Source organism: Protopterus annectens, chromosome 12.part0 (assembly GCF_019279795.1).
Source record: "Protopterus annectens isolate FY-2018-M chromosome 12.part0, PAN1.0, whole genome shotgun sequence".
Taxonomy (NCBI): domain Eukaryota; kingdom Metazoa; phylum Chordata; order Ceratodontiformes; family Protopteridae; genus Protopterus; species Protopterus annectens.
This window is the reverse complement of record NC_056746.1, coordinates 1,184,008,125-1,184,021,752: the sequence shown is the minus strand read 5'-3', so window position 1 is coordinate 1,184,021,752 and position 13,628 is coordinate 1,184,008,125. Positions and strand designations below refer to the sequence as shown.

The following is a 13,628-nucleotide window of genomic DNA, read 5'->3' as shown; positions in this document are numbered from 1 at the left end:
GCATTTTCTTCAGATGTCTTGTCTGGGCATGGATTGGGGGAGATTAAGATTACCGGGATGCAATATTTGGTTAATAGAGTTCCAGAATTTTTTAGGATTAGATTTTAGGGCTGTGGGAGGTTTGTTATAGAAGTCCTTTTTATCTTTGTTTATGTGTTTTTTTTGTCAGATTTCTGAGTTATTTATATTTTTGCAAGTCTGCAGGGAGCTTAGTTTGTGATCATTTTTTCCATAAATTTGTCTCTAGTTATCATAAGGGTACGAGTGGCTTTTGAAAGCCATAGAGATATGGTGGACTTAATTCAGACTTTGCGATGGGGAGCAAGTGGGTCTAAGATGTTAAGGAAGGTGGAGTTGAAAGCTAGGACTGCGGGTAAGGAATTTCCAGTTTACCTTAGAGAGGAGGTCATTAAAGGTTTCTGGATGGAAGTTAAGAGAGTTTGCGACAAGTGATAAATCTAGGAGGTTTTTAGAAGTGGGGAGTGAACCCAAGCACTTTTATAGGGGAGTGATCACTCAGGGTGTTTGGTAGGGTTTCAGGGTTATGATATTTGGAAGGATTAGATACAAGTACCCAGTCAATAAGAGTACTAGATGTGTGAGAGTTGTTTGTATGAGTAGGTTGGGAGATTAGCTGTGTAAGCCATATATCACTAAGGGCTTTTCATCCAGAAAAAAGGAGGTTATTGTCCCACTGTACTCATCCCTCATTAGACCCATTATAGAATACAATGCCCTGTTTGGTATGTACCTCTCAAGACATCTGCAACAACTGGAAAGGCCACAGAAATACCTCACTAAAAGAATCACAGGCCTAAAGCGGATGCCCTACGCTGACCACCTTAAAAAACTCCAGCTATACTCTGTCGCATATCATCTACTCAGAGGCGATCTTTGCTTGACATACAAGGCCATGTCAAACCCAGAGCTGTTGGACATGCTACACTTAAAGAAATCCCAATCCCTCAGAGCCACACGCTCCAGGGATCTAAACCTTGTCATCACAATAAACAAAACATGCTGGAGGGATAGGTTCCTGACCCAGATACTCCCCAGACTCTGGAACAGACTGCCCATACATGTCGAGCAAAGTGCCTCTTTGGTCCTCTTCAAAAGGAACCTTGATGATTGGATGGGAGAAAGGAAACTCACCCCGGGGATCACGTCAGTCGCCCTGCTAGACAGGGGTCCAGGGAAGTAAATAGTGTGGGAAGAAATAGCCAGGGAATTGTTATGGCTAGGCTTGTATAGGCCCTAGGGCTGATAGCCTAGTACCAACCTATGAACCTATAAATTAATATGAATATTAGAGTCTGGCTTACTGAGAGTTAACCAGTTAATGTTGACATCCCCAAGGAGGATAGCTTCATTGGGGATGTGTTGAGAAAAGTATGAAAGCATATTTTCAAGCAGAGGAATGTTGTCTCCTGGAGGAATATAGATGGCTGCTACTGTGATAGTGGTGCGGTCATTGATTTTTAAGGTTAGCTGTAAGTAGTTCAGCAGGAGAAAAGGATGGGATAGGTTTCCTAATACTTGTAATGGTGAGGTGGTTGGAGTAGAGGATGGCTACACCACCCCGTTTTTTGTTTTGGTGATCTATGTGGAGTATATTATAACCAGGGGGGGATGCATTTATCAGATGTTTGGGGTATTAGCCAAGTCTCTGTTAGGGTGATGACATCAGGCGTGTGGAATGCTATCCAGGCATGGATTTCACTAACTTTGTTTAGAATACTATGGGCATTCATAGAGTAAAAGGAAATATGTTTGGAGATGATGAGTTTAAGTAGGGAGAGGCAGAGTTATGCATGGTGGGGTGATGGATGGGCCCAGGATTTGGATGCATGTCTCCTGATAGAAGCAGGGATAAATGAAGTTGGTAAAGTCTGCAATTAAATGGGTTGTAAGTCAAGTACTTGGTATTGGTTTTAGATGCTAGAGTGAGAAAGAGGAAGTTTTGATTTTAGGGAGAGGGATGTTCATGGAAAAGACAGAGGAGGAGATTGTAATAGAGTACTGCAGAGAAGAGAAGCAGTTAGTATGGGGATTAATGGGATCTCTATGGACAGGCGGTAGTGGAGTAGTACAAGATGAGAAGGAGAAGTAATGGAGACAAGAGGAAAATAGAGAGGATTGCAACAGCCATGGCCTAAGGTGGGGAAGTAGGATTGGGATGGAGTGAGGAGTGGGTAAGGGACTAGGAAAAGTAAGTTGTTGGACCTGTTAGAGAGAGATGACGTAAATTTAAGTGAAACAACCTGTAGGGGGAGTAGGAGATATGTAGGAAGGAGGAGGATTTGCAGCAGACTAAACTTATGAAGTGATAAATAGGGGAGGTAAGGTGTTTAGAATGTTTTAGCAGACAGGAAGAGGTGGAGTTAGGGGTTGAAGGGATTAGGTGGTTAGGTATAAAGGAAATGATATGGGGGGTAGGTGGGAAGGGAGCGAAGTGAGCCAGAGTGCAGCGAGGGCAAATGGAGCAGGATGGGCCAAGAAATGTCAGCAATCAGCAGGCCAGGAGGGAAACGGTAAGGAGCATACAGTGAGAGTCAGCAGGTAAGTAGAAGAGGTGTAGACAGAGAAGGAAGAGATGTTACAGTGAGGTATACACAGGTATTTGCAGTAAGTTAAAAACCGTTAAAAGGAAACCAAACAGAAAAACAAAAAGAGTATAGCTAAAATGGAGTTGACACTAGGGTAGTGACGATCGTATAGATGGCAAAGAGAGACAGAGGCAAGGTTTCTAAACAGGTGAGTATGGGGGGGGGGTCTCAGTGGTATGCAGGTGTCCTGTACAGTAGACAAAGTAAGACTAATTTGTGCTACGAGCTTAGAACATACTTTTAGTGTACACTGGCTATACAATAGAGCACAGGCGTAAGTCCAGGAGTTGGAGCAGTATCAGTAAAGGTAGACGCAGTCTTGAGAGAAGACACTTTGCTTTTAAAACTTTTAGTGTAAACTGGCTATACAGTAGAGCACAGGCGTAATTCTAGGAGTTGGAGCAGTATCAGTAAAAGTAGACGCAGTCTTGAGGGAAGACACTTTGCTTTTAAAACTTTTAGTGTAAACTGGCTATACAGTAGAGCACAGGCGTAATTCCAGGAGTTGGAGCAGTATCAGTAAAGGTAAACACAGTCTTGAGGGAAGACACTTTGCTTTTAAACCAAAGTCTGACAAATAAGTTGTAACAGCATACAAAGCTCTTCCAGGTGAAGCAAATGCAGTTTAAATGCTGAGTACAAGTGAAAAGCTATTTACATCAGTAATACTAGGGACCTGCACACCACTGACATGAAGCCACAGACTAGTAGGAGGAGAACATATGTTCAAAAAACAAAGTGACAAAAATTATGGTGAAATATAAACACATTATGTAAGCGACAGTGTTAAATCTGCAGACTTTAATGAAATGCATTGCAAAATTCTGATATAATGAGATTTATTTGTCCTTCAGAAAAAGGGAATTGTAAGATGTGCACCCTTTTTCTTTAAATTACTGTTGCCATTGGTATGTTGGTCATGTACTGTGGATTTCTGTGTAATAAACGACTTCAAAAGGTAACAGGTGATGAGGGAGATTCAGAAAATTGTGTGAAAGAGTAAATCAAGCCTGAAAATAGTCATACCTCCAAAAAACAAGGACATCCTGTGCATGGGTAAATTAGGTCTAAAAACAGGAACATTCCCCCAAATAAGGACAGTCGTAAGGTCTGTCTCCATCTTCTCCTTAATATAACCTCCAGCTCCCAGGCTTGCTAATCAACTCCAAATTATCTAAGCTGCAGTCAGAGCTTTCAGTCTCTTCACTGTGGAGCTGAGAAAATTTCGAGATGATGACAAGTAAACAGCCATCTGATGAAGGCAGTATCATGGATAAATATAAAACAGTTAAAAGGATGTCTTCATTATTAAGTCCAGACTCTTAACTGCAACATTTCAAAGGATAAATGCAAACTGACAGAAGAATAGCTGAAGCAAAGACAGACATCAAAACTCAAGCTTCTGAAGAAGTCAATGTTCTTCGTCCAGTGATGTTAAATCCCCAATTTCTTTTTTCATTAGCTCGATAAACAGCCCTAAAGTTATTAAAAAAAAAAAAAAAAAAAAAACAGAATGCATACTAGACTCTTTGAACTGAAGCCTACAGAGTCTGAGTTTAGTCCACTTCTTTTGGAAACATATTCACTATGGCCTGTTTTCAGATGCAAAGTGATTCCACTTCAAAATTACTGAACAAAAGCAGCACATTCTCTTTAACACAGCCTAAAAATATCCGCCAAGTTATTTGGTCCTGCTAAACTTGCTGCAGTAGATTTTAACAAATGCATTAACATCAACACATTCCTTAGTTATTACAGAGGCCTCAACAGCCTATTATAAGCATTTGCACCTGCTTAAACTGTGAATTGAAGACTTCTGGTATGCCTGTAAACTGCTGCTCTCTCAACCAGAATGTTACAGTCCTGTATTGTATTACTTTTTTTCCCGTTAATATCGTTACAAAAGAAATTATACTTTTACTTTACCTTAAAGAAGAGCTCAGAAATTTACGAAGATGATCTTAAGCGTTTTCACTTTTGTTTCTTCCTGTTCTGCTTTCCTTACCCGTTTAGTCCCTTACAGATTTCATAGTGCCTTCTTTTCCTATTATGCAACTGAGTTTGCAACACATTACTTTTTGTTTTAGATTACATACAATGCGGTTTGTTTTAATGTGCTATATTCAGTAATAGTCATAGAACAGATGTACAATATCTGTGACAACTTCATCTCAACATCTTTTCTGGGTTTAACCTATAAAAACAACACTGCAGACAGTTGATGTTAAAACTCAAAGTTAGAGAATTTCTGAAGATGCTGCGCTATTAATCTTCATTCAGGATGCTATAGTGTTAAGATCTTAGCCCGGAAGAAGACACAAGCCCAGGTATGGTGCACTGGTTTACCACATTTGCTTTAAGAAGGTTAGGATGCAAATTCCTCCCCCAAGTGAGACTTTAATAATCCATTCTATGTTATGGCGTTAAAGAAAATGTATAAAGGCCATTAAGTACATGTTACTACAGGGATACCAGCACCTCTATGCAAAGATAAAATTTCTCCTTAACAACAGTATCAGAAGGATTTCTTAAATTACCTAAATCAAGAAGAAACTCAAACATAATACATACCTGTAATAAACAGAAAGATACTAACCATCTAGCCTGTGCCATTTACATGGTGAACCATCTCAGGCTTTCTGGAACATCTTTGTAATATTAGACTCAAATTAACCATTCAGGTTAAGTTACTTTATCCACTATTTCAATTAGTTAAAAAAATTACTTTCTGCTATATAGTTAGTACCTTAAACTGGCAGATATGCCTTCCTTTCCTTCATCTTTCTCCTTGAGCTGCAAACCATCACAATGTAACCTAAATGTCTTATGTACATTTGTCTCTACTCTTTTTTTCTATCTTTAAATAAAACACTGTTCTTAACAAACTTAATACCGCATTTCTAAGTGTAAGAAAGAAGTAAAGAAATATAGGTATACCAATATGTATTTTATTCAGCCTGTCTTGTAGGATTTTAGTTTCATTCGTGGAGGTCACAAGTGTGCAGTTGTGTAAAATCTTACCATAACGACAGATGTCCTTGCCTTTGCTACTGCAGTATTCTTAACTATATGGGGATTCCCTGCTGCGGAAGCCCAACGTCCAGCCAGTCTTCCAAAAACTTCTGAATGTAAAATGTATACTGAACTTCACCATATGCACCCGGCATAACACAGGGCATAAAGGTGACGTTGAGGCTTACCAAAAACAGAACTGATTGCCCCAAGAGGAACACCAGTCCAAGAATCCCAAGAGGTAATGTGTACCTCCAAGAAGGTAAAGGACTAGGGGGGTGGAGGGAGGGTGTGAATATTGCAGCAGTGAAAGCAAGGACATCTACCTTTAGGGTAGGATTTTACACGACTGCACTATGTCCTTACACTAGCTGCTGTAGTATTCTTAACTATATGGCAAAGTGCCAAAGCTCAACATGAAACTGTGAGGAGGAAGTAGCAGAAGAATCCCCTAAAAAATATGAAGAACTGAACCAGCAAAATCAGCCCTAGCTGCAGAGATACCATCTAACTTGTAGTGCTTGGTAAAGGTATGCACAGAAGTCCAGGTAGAAGCTTCAATAGTAAAATTAGTACCCAAGCCTTTGAAAAAAGACCCAGAAGAATCCACAGCTCTAGTAGAATGAGTCATAATTGAAAAAAGGAAGGAAATAGCCTTAGAAATCCAAGAAGAAATAGCCTGCTTGGATACAGCAAGCCCCAATGATCTAGGATAAAAAGAAACAACCGATCAGATTTTCTGATAGAGTTTATTTGGATAAGACCAAGGCTAAGTTGCCTATGCATGTCCAAAGTATGCAGCACCTCTCACTGTCAGCTTGTGGAGAGGAGAAAAAAAGTAGGCAGATTAACAGACTGACTAAGAGATAACTCATTAAACACCTTTGGCATAAAAGAAGGGTTAGTGCACAAGGACAAACTGTCCTCACGAAAAATCAAAAAAGGAGGACAAGCCATAAGGGCTTGCAATCTCAGACACCCGTCTGACTGAAGTAAGCACTAACAAAAGTAAGCACTAACAAAAGAACAGTCTTCCAGGAACAATGTTGCAAGGAAGCTGAAGCAGCAGGCTCAAAGGGAGCTTGAGTCAACTTCTCCAAAACAAAATTAAGATCCCAGGGAGGAGGAACAGACTTTTTGGGGAGGACTAATATTAAAGATGCCTTTAAGAAATTGTATCACTTGAAATCTAACAGTTAAACGAGGAGAAAAAGGCAGACACGCAGAGACAGCCGTTAGGTAAGCCTTAACAGAAGAATAGGCCAAACCAGCACTGAGCAACTCACACAAACGAGAGAAAACCAAAACAGCATCCACAGTAAGTGGGGTCCAGGTAATGAGACACACACCAAAAAAAAAACCTCTTCAATTTGGATAAGTAGGATTTCCTGCTCGTATGTTTCCTGACCTCCTGCAGGACTTGCAGCATGTCCTCAGAAAAAAGGTGTCTGTGAGGAATCAAAATCCTATCATCCACAGTGTCAGCTGAAACGTGGATAGGTGGGGATGGATAAGAGATCCCTTGTTTTGTGTGATTAGATCCACCTTGTGTGTGGTAACTTATGATGATTACCCCTGGCTAGATGCAGAAGAGGTAAGCAGTACAGTAGTGGCCAAAAGGGAGTCACCAATAAGATTTGGGGAGCAGCCTGTTGAATTTTGAACAGGACATTCGGAATGAGAGGAAGGGGATGAAATACATAAAGAAATATCCCCTTACAGGAGAGTGACAGGTCCTCCACCTTCAACACCAGAGGACCTGGGACTCTGGCACAAAACAGAGGAAGCGGTCTGTTCAGAGGGGAGGCAAAAAGATCCACTTGAGGAGTACCCCACTTTTGGATAACGTCCACAAACACATCCCTGTGAAGCATCCATTTGTGGGGCTGAGTTAAGGACCTGCTCAGAGTGTCTGCCACAGTGTTCTGGCCAGAAGGGATATAAAATGACTGAAGAGTCACTTGACAGCAAGATGCCATACCAGAAGTGCCAATCAGCAAAGATAAGATCTCGTTCCTCCCTTTTTGTTGATATACCACATCACTGTGGTATTGTCTGTGAATACCTTGAGACACCCTGGAGGAAAGAGAGATGGAAAAGCCTAAAGAGCCAGCAAAAGAGCTCTTATCTCTGACACTGATATGCTCCATCTGCTGACAAGGCGACCACAACCCCTGTACCTTTATGGAGCCAAAAGTCACTCCCCATCCCATGTCTGAGGCATCTACAAACAATTCCGGAGAGGGAAGAGTGGGATGAAAAGGGATCCCTGGATTCAGAGAGAACTGCTGAATCCACCAGAGAAGTTCCTGTCTGAGGCAAAGAAGAAGATGGACTATAAATTCTAGAGGATGAGCATGTTGAAGCCACACTGACTTCAGAATCCAAAGAAACTTTTTCTCATATGAAGTCTGGCCAGAGGGAGCATTGGAATGGTGGATTCCCTGAAACCCAGAACTCTCAGAAACTTACTGGCAGTAATGGAATCCAGAGGAAGAAGAGCGTGAAAGAAATTACAGTTAAGGCCTTTGGAGAAGGCAGTGATGGTACCACCTGAATCCTGCAACCCAGAAAAACATGATCCTGAGAAGGAGTCAGAGTAGACGTTTTGAAATTTATAGTGAACCCCATGGTCTGAAGAAGGGATATGGCAAAATGAAGATTTTGCAAAAAGGTCTCTGGAGAAGACACCTGAATCAAGGGGTCATCCAAGTAAGGAAATATTTGGATTCCTTGAAGTCTGCAAAAAGCAATCACAGGAGCAAGGCATTTGATGAACACCCTTGGGGCAGTACAAAGGCCAAAGGGCAAAGCCGAGAACTTAAAATGCCAGGAAGCAACAGAGAAATGCATCCTTGAGATCCAGAGATACCAAATAAGCCTGAGGGAGCAAGAGAGGAAACAGACTCTTAAGGGACAACATCCGAAAGGAAGTTATCTTTAGAAGAGTGTTTAAATGAAAGAGATCTAGAATAGGTCTCAAAGTGCTCTCTTTTCTGGGCACTAGAAACAGTCAGGAGTAGAACCCTTTCCTCCTTTGGGACACAGGCATCTCCTGAATAGTGCCCTGAGACAACAGATCTTGAAAAACCTCTGGTAAAAAGGGAAGAAGTTCCTGAGGAGGCTGAGGAATGCCCATTAACAGAAGATGGGATTTCAACACCATGAAGTACCCTTGATGAATGATCGACAGAACATAAGAATCCTGAGGGATCTGAAGCCAAACCAGAAGAAAAAGAGAAAGAGCAATTTGGCTGGAAAGGGATGGATAGTCGCACAGCACCTGGTTGGTCTAGAAAGGTATGCTTTGGAGTCCCTGAAAATTGAGTAGCCCTAGCAGGAGGAGTCCGTTTGCCACTCTTCTTACCTTTAGTAGAAGGACATGACTGCCTACGAACAAAGGCAGGCTTAGCAGGGCAGTTTCTCTGAAATGCAGGCACAATAGAAACAATCACATGTTAAAGTTCCCATAAGGCCTTGCCCTTATCCTGATGGGACTTAAACAAACCATCAACAGCTTCCCCAAACAAAAGTTTAGAATCCTTAGGAGCACCCATCAACTTAGCTTTAATATCATGAGGTAGAGGCTGAAGCCTAAGCCAAGAATACCTCCTCATAACTGTGATAAAAAACAGCAGCCCTAGAAGAGGCATCTGTCACATCATAACTACATTTAATAGAATGATGAATGACTTGAGCGAAGTTCCTAGCAAGGAAAGAACAGAAGTTTTACCCTCAGAGTCTGGAAAACCAGAAATAAGTTGACAGGCCTGAGAAAGAAGTGCCAACACATACCTAGATATATGGGTCCAATAATTAAAAGCCCTAAAAGCTAGGGTAGCAGAAGTGTAAGCCTCGTTACCCAGCATGTACGTAGTTCTGCTCTCTGTCAGAAGGCAATAACTTGGGCAAAGGAAGCAAGTCAGACAGCTTATTAGAGGCTACAGACAATACTAAAGGGTCAGCAGCAGGACATTTATATAAAAAGGAACACTCCTCAGGAATCCTATAGCACCCATCAGGCTTCTTGGGAGCAGGTGGGACAGAATCAGGTGTCCAAGAAGCATCGGAGAAAGCATCCAGTAAAGCAGCCAAGACAGGAGGAATAGCCACAGATTTAGAACAGTCCAACTGCAACAACTCATAGCACCTTTTATGGATATCAGAGACCCGAGTACAGTCCCACTTAAAAATCCATCATCCTAGACAAGTGTGTCCCCAAAGGAAATTTCCTACAAAATGAACATCAGGACTAATAGATTACTCCTCCTCTGGCCCATAGTCCAAAGGAGAAGGAATATGACAAGAATAAGTTAGGAATTCGCCAGCAGAATCTGACACATCCTCAGGTGAACTTGGGCATCCTGAGGCAATGTAGCAACTGCTTCATGTACACTGACAACCCTCTCCTCTTACCTCCCAACACTCAGACTTGTGAGAGATGCACTTGTATATCCAAACTGGAAGCCACTCACTCTCCAGCCAAGACTGGAATAGCTGGTCAGGAGGAGAAGGTCAACACTTGCACCACACCACATGGAACACATAGCCCTCTAGAACACACACCAGCACTGCCTTCACATAAAAACACAAACCACACACCCACCTTCCCGGAGGCTCTCAATAAAAATCTACCAAAACAGCAGAGACCTCCAAGGCAGAAATGCACTCGGCCACCACAACACAACACTAATCACGAGACACATAACTCTCCTAAACAGTGTGCCGCTCAACCAAAGTCACCAAGGCAAAACAGCATGCCCACCACACTAGTCATAGGTGACTCTATAGTGAGGCACACTGATGTCCCACTCACTAGGTTGAATAAGGAAAAAGTAACAGTCAGCTGCCTGTCAGGCACCAGGATCCACCACATAACGCACGCACTCAGGTCCCTAAACAACAGGTACAATGACATTGTACATGTGGGTGGAATGACCCGAGACATACCTCCCTGGACTACATGAAAAGAGACATGGAGGAGTTCTCGGCTTATGTAGCCCAGGCAGGTATGACCCTAGCCCTGAGCAGCATCCTACCATCACCCATAACGATACCCCAGTACAAGCAGAAAATGACTGATTTCAACAACTGGCTAAGTTTCTGGTGTCATTTTAAGGGGATCCAGTATCTGTCTGCCTGGGATGACATGATTGACAGATCTCGATGCTTTGCCAGAGATGGCCTACTTCTGTCGTCCCTGGGCTTCCAGATACTGGCCAAGGTTCTTGCCACCCCTATAGTGCCTTTTTTAGGCGGTGTTCCAAAGACCAAATTACCACTGTAATGGCTACAAACAAATGCAATCTAAGGGTCATGCTGCTCAGCGTTATGAGTCTAAATCTCAAAATGCACTCGCTCGAAGCACTCCTTAAAATGGAGAACAATCGACATTTGTGCCGTAACAGAGACCTGGTTCAAGGCAGCAGAAAGCACCCCTGCACTACCAGGCTATAACTCATTCCACACCTTTCGGCCCCAGAACTTGGACCAAAGTTCCAAAGGTGGTTGTGTTTCCATATTCATAAAGGATGTGCACACCTCCAGACTGGTAGCCCAACATAACGCATCTGAGATACTTCAGGTGCAGCTAACATTGAGTTAGACGGCGATTCAGGTCGTAGCCTGCTATAGGTCCCCAACCATGTTCCAAGACTCATACTCCATGTTCATAAGCACCCTGGAGAATATTAGGGTCCAACCTAGCACTCTCATACTAGGCGACTTCAACTTCCCCTCCATTAACTGGGAAAGCTACTCGTGTACCAATACACTTGCCCAATGTTTCCTGGAATTCATTAATTCCAATCCCTGGACTAGCTCATTCTTACCCCCACTAGAGGTAGCAACATCCTTGACCTGGTCATTATTAACATGGCTGACTGTTGCTCTACACCAATAGTCAACTCCTCCCTGGTTAGATCCGACCACAAACTAATCACCTTGGAAATCCAACCCCCCCGCAAAGGTAACCACCATGTAAAACTTCGACAAAGCTAACTTTGGGCTCCTAAAATCAGAGGTGGCTAACTTCACGGCACTCGTGCAAATGGAGAATAGTTGCATGATCCCAGAATCATACACCAATGGACTGTACGAACATGTACACAAATGCATGTATCTCGCCATACCCAATAGAACCAAGACACTCTCCTCCAAAAAAAGGAAGCCAATCTGGTGGTGCCCTGCCATAAACAAACTCTACGACAAAAGGAGGAAACTGATGCGGAATAAGGTGAAGTCCCACGACTGGAAAAACTTCCTTATCAGCTTCAACAAAAAACTCCTCTAAAGCTAGCTATGAAAACAGAATTGCAGCAGAAAGTAAAGACAACCACAAGACCTTCTGTATTTATGTAAAGAATCTTAAGCAGCAACAAACAGGTGAAGAATAGCCAAATGAACCCAGATATCACACAGTCCAAATAGCAAAAAACAAAATCTCAGGATTCAACCATCAGAAGTAGTTTAATGTACAAGATTTCAAGGCAAACTCTATCAAATACAAAACACATAGATATTCATCCAGTATACAGTGCCAGCCTATCAACTTATTAACAAATTACTCAATTAAGCATAGCATTTCTTAAAAGTAAAACTATTAAACTCTAGACATAAAATTGTTTGTATTTTCAGATGGGCTTGATACTATTAACTTTGTTCAGACCTGGTGGTGCATCTGCCCTAAACAAATTTATACACTTATACTCTGCCCTTTCAGTTGCATTAGTGACATCTCCACCTCTCTTATTCTTAAATTCTCTGAAGTATTCTAAATCTAAAACTATGATCAGCTCCTTGCTGTAAAGTATGTTGACTAAGAGCATTCGTTTCAACTTTCCTACGAATTTCAGATAAATGTGACGAAATTCTTTCTTTAAATTTACAGTTAGTTTTTCCTATATAAAAACTCAGATTTCATACAGTTAGCCAAATGTATAATATTTTCAGTGTCACATGTACAAAATGTGTTAAACACAAATCTCATATTCGTTATAGGGTGAACAAATTCAGAATGTGTATTAATAAACTTACAGAATGTGCAGTTATAGCATGGAATAGTACTTTTTTTTTTTTTAACACATACTTCTTTGACATTAATCTTTAAATCTGTACAGCATAGTAACTGTTTAAGGTCCTTCTCCTTCTTCTTATATACAAAAAATGGTTTCCCCCCCAACTATCCTTTTAACATTAATATCTGAACTTAATAGTTCAGTTCCTCTCAATCTTCTTCTTTCGGCTGCTCCCGTTAGGGGTCGCCACAGCGGATCAACTGTTTCCATTTCTTCCTGTCCTCTGCATCTTGCTCTGTCACACCAACCACCTGCATGTCCTCTCTCACCACATCCATAAACGTCATCTTAGGCCTTCCTCATTTCCTGTTACCTGGCAGCTTCATCCTTAGCATCTTTTTCCCAATATACTCTGCATCCCTCCTCAGCACATGTCCAAACCAACATAATCTTGCCTCTCTGGCTTTGTCTTCAAACCTTACAACCTGGACTGACCCTCTAATATACTTATTCCTAATCCTGTCCATCCTCGTCACACCCAGTGCAAACATCTTCAACTCTGCCATGTCAAGCTCTGACTCCTGCCTTTTTGTCAATGCCACTGTCTCCAACCCATATAACATATCTTGGTCTCACTACCCTCTTGTAGACCTTCCCTTTCACTCTTACTGGGACTAGTCTGTCAAAAATCCCTCCTGACACTCTTCTCCACCCACTCCATCCTGCCTGTACTCTCTTCTTCACCTCTCTTCCACACTCACCATTACTCTGAACTGGTGATCCCAAGTATTTAAACTCATCCACCTTAGCCACCTCTACTCCCTGCATCCTCACCATTCCTCTATCCCCCCTCTCATTCACACATATATTCTGTCTTAGTCCTGCTGACCTTCATTCCTCTTCTCTCTAGAGCATATCTCCACCTCTCCAGGGTCTCCTCCACCTGTTCCCTACTCTCACTACAGATCACAATGTCATCTGCAAACATTATAGT

At 41.9% G+C, this 13,628-nt stretch overlaps 1 protein-coding gene across 2 annotated transcripts in view; it reads right to left on the bottom strand.

Annotated features, from left to right (window-relative positions):
• CTSA (cathepsin A) overlaps positions 1 to 13,628 on the bottom strand; it is a 580,280-nt gene that overhangs the window by 490,766 nt on the left and 75,886 nt on the right. Inside the window, exon 1 of one of the 2 annotated variants that reach the window (XM_044090225.1) lies at positions 4,533 to 4,552. The exons of the other annotated variant lie outside the window; for it this stretch is intronic. The gene's annotated coding sequence lies outside the window, so the exon portion shown is untranslated. Of the gene's footprint in view, positions 1 to 4,532; positions 4,553 to 13,628 lie in introns of those variants that run through there. 2 annotated transcript variants of the gene reach the window in all.